This window comes from Pteropus medius, unplaced genomic scaffold, assembly GCF_902729225.1.
Source record: "Pteropus medius unplaced genomic scaffold, Ma_sr-lr_union100, whole genome shotgun sequence".
Classification (NCBI taxonomy): domain Eukaryota; kingdom Metazoa; phylum Chordata; class Mammalia; order Chiroptera; family Pteropodidae; genus Pteropus; species Pteropus medius.
In genome coordinates, this window is record NW_024351648.1 from 3,954,716 (window position 1) to 3,961,302 (window position 6,587).

Below are 6,587 nucleotides of genomic sequence, written 5' to 3' on the forward strand. Positions count from 1 at the left end.
TGTGGCTGCCGTTCCCGCCACCTTCCTGCTGCACGCGGTGCGGGGACCCGAGTCACTCAGGGAGCCGCAAAACATTGTTCCAGTTTCGCATCCAGATTTCCGCCCAGCTGCGCCAGCTGTGCGACGACCTTGGAAACGTATGCTGCAAAAGAGGTGACAGGGCTGTCCCCCACTTTGGGGACGGGCGGGTACCCGCACCATTATCCCCCTGGCTTCCCGGACTGCCTGGATCAGAGCGGACCCGTGTTAGTCTCCCAAACCCCACCCTGGCCTACGACCAGCTGTCCCCAGGCTCGGGCCACCGGTTCCCACCTGGGGCAGGTTGGAGGCTCCTGTCCTTTCTGCTTCCACTCTGGCCTCTGAGAAGTTCCGAAATAATAAAAAGAGGCAAGGGCGGGGGAGGGGGGGTGCCCAAAATAAAGCGCTCTGAGGATGAAAGCTCGGATCCAGTCTCTCCACTGAAAAAGGGTTCTGTTTGTTCTTGGGTCTTTTAAAGAACAGAGCATTGTCCTCGCGAAACGGTTTCATTTTAAGCCTTTACTTTGGGGGTTTGTGCCAGTTTTGGGCTTTCTCTCCTCCCTGTGGCTACTGTGCATGAAAGCCTGGGGTCAGGCCAGGCACGGGGGGTGGGGGCGGGAGCTGCCGGTTTGTCTGTGATTCACCCAAGAACAGCAGCAGGAAGCTCGTTCTACCTGGAGAAGTCTGGCTGTCTCCTTCGGGCCCGTCCCAGACTTTGCTGAGAATAATTCCTGCTTGGAAAAAAAAAACAAAAAAATGAACAATTCCCATGAAATGTTTCCAATGGTCCACGCCACCCTCAAAGCTCAGAGAGGAGGCTTTGAAGGCTTTTCACTGAACGAAAAGAAACCCTTCGCAGAGGCTGCAGAAACGCCGCCGAAATGACCCCCAGGTGTGTGGAACGCGGCCGACACGTGTGACGGGCAGAACAGCCGCCCACGGTGGGGAAGGCGTGATGGACGGGAGGAACGTGGCCGGGCTGGAGGCCGCTTCCTGGGAGGTGCCAGGAGGTTTTACGATTCGAGGCAACATTCGGCCAGCGTGGAAGGCGCTGCTGATCGCCTGTGCTAATGAGGGGAGCAGAGAGTCCCAAACGATGAGTAACCCCGAGCTGGAGGCGCCTTTCATCCCTCTTTCCACCTTCCAGCTGGATGGCCGGTGGGGGAGAAGAGGGTCCCAGCCCCCGGCAGAGACCCGTGGGGACCCGGGAAGGTCTTCGAGGTGGTTCCGAGCCTGGAGCCTCAACTGGATGGACATCCTCACACCCAGTTCGTTCATTCCTTTATTCATGTAGTCAATAAACACTTCTATGGCCGTCTGCTGTCTGCCAGGCATGGTTCTGGGGGCTAGAAGCCCGGCAGAAAACAAAGACTCCTGCCAGCTGAGCTTCTGGACGTCGGCTGCACGGTCCAGCACGCCCGTGGCCCGGGCCCGGGGACAGCTGGTCGTAGGCCAGGGTGGGGTTTGGGAGACTAACACGGGTCTGCTCTGCTCCAGGCAGTGCAGACGGAACCCATGACAGTTCTCCGGGGCGCACATGACGCAGGTGAGTCACCTGGGACCTGGTTAGAAGCAGAAGCAGAATCTGATCAGGCGTCAAGGAAAGGCCTGAGGCTCTGCATCTTTAACAAGCTCCCAGGTGGTGTCACCGCTTCTGGCCCCGGGTTAGACCGACCGCCGAGCTGTCTGGGTTCCCTCCCAGCCCCGTCTTCTGCAGTGTGAGCTTGGGCAAGCGTTTCGACCACATTCTGTCTCAACTTTCTCATCTATAAAAGAGAGGTTGAAATAGTTCCCACTGCACAGAAATGTATTATGGAAATGATTTTTTTTTTTCTGCCTAAGCCTGCTCAAAGTGGGTTTTTCCATCACTCGACAGAGTCTCAGTGATGCATCTTGGGAGCTCGCTCTCCTTGAATGGCCCTCCCTTCCCCTCCCTCCCGCTCCGTCTGCTTGGTCCACAAGGCTCCTTCCAGACCAAAAAGGTGGAAGGGAGCACAGTTTTTGTCCTCAAATGCCACCACTCGGGGTAGCCAGGCATGGAGAGGGGACGATGTCTCCAGCACACCGCTGTGGGAAATTGCATCATCCACCTAGCAGCTGGGGGACCAGACTGGACAGCTGTGGACAGGGACATCACACAGGGACCATCGGGTCACCCAGAAAGATGGAAGGGCAGAGGGCTCCTCAGCACCCGGGAGCCGGGGTCAGACTACCTGGGTGCAACGCTCGGCTCGTAGATAGCGTGCCTGAGCCTCTCCCCGCATCGTTTCTCTCGTGGGTAAAATGGGTTCAGCCTCGTGCCCACAGGAACAGACCCACGGGACACGCATCAGGAGGCATCTGTCCCAGGCAGGTGGCGTTATGCCTTGGGGCTGCAACATCCCGAGTGCGTGGGCTTGGGATTCAGATGTCCCCAGTTGTGGTGACATTGACATGTCATGGGGACTGATGCCAACCTCAGTTCCAGTGGAGTCTCAAGTGTCTCCACGGGTGATGCTGAGTAAGGTGAAAGGGTGAAGCGCATCCTCACCCCGGGGTCCACCGACATGTCCACTGATGCCTGAGCGTCTTCAACTGAGCAGCAACGAGCCTGTGGACCTGGCTGTATCACCCCGAACTGTATTCCGCAGCCTCCCAGAGCTGCAGCAGGAGCCCTGGGTCTCGGTGGGACTCCAGACCCGGTGGCAGCTACAAAGACCCCGGGCGATCCGGTCAAGCCCTCTGGGGACTCAGGTTTTCCTAACATAACATGAGAACGCTGGGGGATGATTTCTAATGCCGGCCTCCCGCGGACAAGGGTCTGGAATATTACTGACGCTGGGGTGGGGGGCTTCGCCCTGGTCCGGTCCCACCTGAAACCTAAGGAGAGGTGTCCTCATTTACAGCGGCCACGTGCAGTATGTGAGACACACTGACACTGGAAGAGGCTTCGCCGTTTATCCGAAATTCAGTTTTAAGCGCATCCTCTAGTTTATCTGGCGACGCTACCTGGGACCCCACGTCCCCAGCCCCGTCTCCCCTCCTCTCTGCCCGTTTGCCTCTCTTCTGTTGGGGGAAGGGAGGCATCTGTCTTTCCTCGTCACTATTGTTGAGATACAACTCTATGCTTGTTCGTGCCTCTTTTTTCCTTTGCAAAAAGCTATCTCAGATTTTTTTAAAGCACGTTGCCTATTTCTTGTTTTTTTTTTGTTTTTATTTTTTTAATTTTTTTCATTCCCGCTCTACCTTTCTTTCTAGAAGCATGAGGGTGCGGCCACCTCTGAATGACCACTGGGGAAAGGGCTGGGTGTGAGGCCTTGAGGGAAAGATAATTCAGGGATGAATCTGCTGAGAACTATCTCCCCACACACCCGACCAAGAAAAGGATGAAGCTGCCATTTCTGTGGGGTGTGGTGGGGGGCAGGGCGGGGGGGAGCCGCCCCTGGAACCCGAGGGGGTGAACGAGGTCTCAGCATTCTAAGGGCATCTTGTTTGAAGTTGGGCTTTTACGTGAGACTCATTTAAATATTTCAAATAATAAGTTCATTTTTGGAATAGGAAAAGCTTGCGTGTTGTTGTTTGTTTGTTTGTTTGTTTGTTTGTTTGTTTATTAGTCAAACAACTCAGAGTGGAATTGAGTGAAGCCTCACTCCTACCCCATCCCCAAGCCCTCTGTTTACTCCCTAGAGGCCAACGCGGGCACCGGTGACTTGTCCAGCCAGACACAGATGTGCATGTACCCCGGGCATATTGTGTTTGGGTGTCTTTTGTGCACAGTCTGTGGCTTACGGTCCACACTGCTCTACTTCCTCTCCTCATCTTTCTGTCTTAGAAAGCCTCCCGAACCCACCCCAGCTGAGGTCGCCTTCAGATGGGTCACCCACGGCAGCAGGGGAGGTGACCTCAGTGTCTGTCCTGGAAGAGGCCCTGGCACCAGACGTCTGTGAAACACTTGGCTAGCCCCTGGGAACGCCAGCCTCCTCCTGGAACTATTGGCCCATATCCCTTATTAATATTTACAAGAGCAATTTAAAACAGCGTTTGGAAAAGAGTCCATGGGGTGCCATGGCTTTGACATTCTGTCTAAGCTTTGTTGCTGTACGCAGAGCTGTCTCTACACACTTTAATCGGTGTATACATGCCAGCTTTCGTTTTGACCCCGTTAATACCCATGCCCCTAAACCTTTTCCCGCACTAAGATCAGATCCTATCTTTTTGATTTGCAGTGGAAAAACGGTGTCTCTGGAGCTGATCTTTCTGCCAAGAGTTCTCTCACTGGCATTTGGATACGAAAGGAATGTGAAATATGTCATCCGAAAACTGCCGATCGACTATTAAAATGACTCAGCTCTCGTTTGCTCTACACGTAAAGATGGAAAGCAATAATAGCCACGTACCCCTTCCCCTGCCCCTTTCCCTGCTTCCGAAAACGTCGTCACACGCACAGGCTCTTGGCGTGAAAAAGATCAGCAAACTGTGTCGAAGGCCAGAAGCCAAAACTCACGCCCGGCAGTCCCCAGGAAAACACTCTCCTCTGCAGTCTGTGCCTTCTTCCCGCCAGCTCCGACACCCTGGGGGCCCGGCACGAAGTCACTGGGCAGGAGACTGGGTGCTTTGGTGGCCAACTGTCCCCTTTACGACACTGGCTTATATACTTACCGGATTGAGTCGGAAGATCGTGTATGTGGTTCCCCCTTGGAGAATGATGAGGCTGAGTCTTCTTTAAGACAGACGGCCTTTGGAAATCTTACTTTATAGATTTCTGAGCTTGGTGCAGACATAGGCAGCAGGAGATGTGACGTGACAACATTAAAGCCTGGAGCTGGATGGGGTGTCACCCAATCAGAACACATGGCAGGGGGTGACCTGGTGTTGGATCCTGGAGTCTCACCCATGGGGGGTGGGCAGCAGGTGTTAATCCTTCAAATGTTGGGTACGCAGTGGGGTCCTTGGCAAAGGCAGCCAAAAAGTGGGAGCGTCAGCAGCGGTTATCGGCCGCGGGCCAAAGGAATGGCCAGGTTTTAATTCCCAGCATAGATATCACCTGAGATCCTTTGGGAAGCTTCCAGAGACCCTGCTAGTGGTCTCGAGCCACTCAGCTCTGACAGTGGTGGCCGTATAATTTATGGTTCCAACTGCGGTGCCCTGACAGAGAAAAAGGGATTTAATAATCACAGCAGGTCCCAACCCGCAAACCAGGGACTTTCGTCTCCCCAACGGAAACTTACACACCCCAATTTGGGACAATTTGGCTGCTAAGAAAATATTTTCTGCTTGGCCTTCCATGCATGCCGTCAGAAGAAGGAAAGGAAATTTTTAAATGGTCATTTTTGCGTACCCAAACCTCCACGTTCGATCTCATTTCATCTAAGCCTCACAGGCCTGTGGAAAAAGTGGGGTTTTCCCCATTTTATAGATGAGGACATTGAGACTCAGGGAGGTCTCGGGTGGTCGGTGGCAGGGCCAGGATCCTAACCAGCTAACCAGCTAACCATCTAACTAGACTGAAGAGGACACTTCCATATTTCTAAGAGGAAAGAGGTGGAGTGTATTCAGAAGGCCATTGACCCTTAAAACGAGCGTCCTTCGTAAAGGTCTGAACGTCACACCCGTGACACAATCCTTTCCTTCACAGGCCTTTTCCTTTCTTACTTTGGACCCCGGTTGAGAATGTTTCATCGGTGGGCTGTTTCTGGCTGGTTTTGATAGCCACCTTTTTATTTACATGCAAATTCACAGCAAGCGGCTCACATGTAAATACTATACTAATTATTAAATGTCTATGGCTTATCAGAATGCTGTATCCTAACTGCCTGCAAGATTGCCAATAACGCACAGTAGCCTGATTTGGGGCCATTTTTGCATCTACATAATAAAAGGACACAGGAGGCTGAAAGAGTGTCTACCTATTTCACACGTGTTTCTTCAAGGTCAAATAATGTTTGATTCCCTTCCCAATCTACATATTCATAAAGACTTTCGCACGATTAATGAGACACAAGATTAAATGTTTGTTGTAGATTGAGAACAAACCCTACTGTTGTAATTAGAGTAAAAGTTACTTAGTCAATCAGATTAGCATTCCAAATTCAAACCAGCTAACACAGAGGCATAGCAATGCCCCCACACACAGAGGCCCCCAACTGGCGCCCACACACAGCCACGGGAGCCCACAGGAAGGTCAGGAGCCCTGGCGATGCTTCCTACCTGTGCCCAGACCCTTTTCCTGAAATGGCCTGGAAGAACGGGGGAGGGGAGATGGATCCCATCCTGTCACAAGGAGGCAGCGTCGCTTGACCCCGTTGGTGATAGAAAAAGAAACAGGATCTCCCCACGTTGACTGGGGTGTGGATTTTCCCCAGACTCCTCCTTGGGGAACCTCCAGGAGTTCTGACGATCACTGGGACCCTAACGGATGAGGTCTCAGGGCACTGGGGCTGGATAGAGAGAGATTTAAGATGTGGTCCCTTCTGTCAGGGAGACTGCAGTGTCCCTTGGGATGGGAAGACCTGCGCAGCACATGGAGATGAGTTTGGAACAGAGTCTGCCCAAGTTGGTTCTAGAACCTGCCTCTGAAGAACCTGGGTCCC